The following is a 1833-nucleotide window of genomic DNA, read 5'->3' as shown; positions in this document are numbered from 1 at the left end:
AACTGGTATACAAGATGAAGGTGTTCAAAATGTCTCCTAGCCACAATGTCTACCTGTTCAGCAGAAGTCATGAGTCTAGAAGGATGTCCAGGTTGTGCACTGGGTCTACTAGGGCAGTGTAACCCTACCCACCATCAAAGATGGCATAGTTCTGGAACCAGTAGGGCCAAAATCCATAGCCACTCAGTCTTGCCAGGATTTGGCCAAAGACTGTGGTTGCCCATCCTGATCCTTACAACCTCCAGGCACCTGGATAAGATGTTCATGGCATTGCTTAATTCAGCAGGGATGGAGATATATAATTGGTTATATCTGCATACTATGACATCTCACTCCATGAAAACAGATGAGTTCACCCTATGTTCTGATTTAGATGTTAAAACGGATAAAGCACTGAAACCTGTGGCACTCCACATAAGAGGGACTAAGGGCAGGACTTACTGTCTGCACATGCAATAAGGATAGAGAAGTACTGATACTTTGCTGCCCTTACCATTAGATAGGTCCTAATAAAAACTCTAACCTGGGTTCAATTGAGTTTTTCCCTTGTTTCGTGCCAGTGATGGTCAAGATGTTTCTTCTCCCATTTTAGTCATAATGGAATGATGGGATCAGCAAGGGGAGAGAAGGAGTAGAGGCACAATCTGATCCAAGGTCTCAACTTCCTCCTTATTTCAAGCAACAACCAAGGCTTTGAATGGACTTTAGTAGACCAACAGGGATAATCTCCAGCAACCTCTGAAATCATTCAGGATTAAAATGTCTGCTGTACTAATTTCTTGTACGTAATTTAAAGTAGTACATGAAACATTCCCGGACATCATACTTGTTTTGACTGTATTTAAAAGCAGAACAATTCTGGTGCAGAGAGATTGATATTACAAGTTCAACATCGGGATGGAGCCAATCAAATGACTAATCTGTGGGTTTTTTGTGAGGCTAATTTGTGGGGGTGGGTTTTTTATGAGTTTTATTATGTGGGAGATTTTTTAAAAATGTTGTAAATCTCCTGGACTCACCTATGTGTGAGTTGAATGGCCATACAAAATTTATTAATAAAAGAAATAAATGCATAAACAAACATAGCATTCTTGATTTAATCATCTTAGTTGCTCTTCTTTGCATTTTTTTCAAAGTCTCAACATTTTTTTTTTAATGTGGTGCCCAAAACTGGATGCAGTGTTCCAGGTGTGGTCTTACCAAGGCTTTATAAAGTGATACTAATATTTCACATGATGGATTAGAAGACCTCCAAGGTCCCTCCCAGTTCTATTCTGATTGATTGATTGATTTTTAATTATGTTCGGATTATTTAAGGAATGACTCACCATGCCATATCTTTCCATATAAATTCATACATTGTGCCAACCTTTGCCTTGATTTGTTCCACAAGATATCTTCCTCTTTAGTATATGTTTTCTTCCAAGTATAAAAATAAAATGTGCAAATGTAGGAAATTAAAAAAATGATTGAATGTACAAAATATGTAAGAAGAAAAAAAACTGATAATGAGAGCAGAAGCTGAAGTACAGAGCTCACAGATTCTGTTAAGTAACCAAAAATCAATCCAGTCTTTTACCATGTGAATAAACCATGTTAAAGTTTCATATTCAGAAGTATCCAACATAATTGCTTTCTTTTCATTCATATTAAAGAAGAAAATGAAAAAAATGTGATTTAATTATGATGATATCTCTTCTTTTTCTGGAAAAAAACACAATCATGTTCATTTTTTCAAAGTATGATGCTGCACTTAAATTTTTAATCATTATTGATTTAATCATTGATTTAATCACTTAATTTAAGTTTAATCATTAAGCTCCTTTTCCCAGT

At 35.9% G+C, this 1833-nt stretch overlaps 1 pseudogene; it reads right to left on the bottom strand.

The window, feature by feature from the left end:
• Positions 1–1627, bottom strand: part of LOC107292684 — a 12299-nt pseudogene extending 10672 nt beyond the window's left edge.
• Positions 1628–1833: the final 206 nt, after the last annotated feature.

This window comes from Protobothrops mucrosquamatus, unplaced genomic scaffold (assembly GCF_001527695.2).
Source record: "Protobothrops mucrosquamatus isolate PMUCROS unplaced genomic scaffold, P.Mucros_1.0 scaffold1401, whole genome shotgun sequence".
In the NCBI taxonomy this organism is placed as follows: Eukaryota; Metazoa; Chordata; class Lepidosauria; order Squamata; family Viperidae; genus Protobothrops; species Protobothrops mucrosquamatus.
The sequence above is the reverse complement of the archived record's forward strand: the minus strand, read 5'-3'. Positions and strand labels throughout refer to the sequence as shown.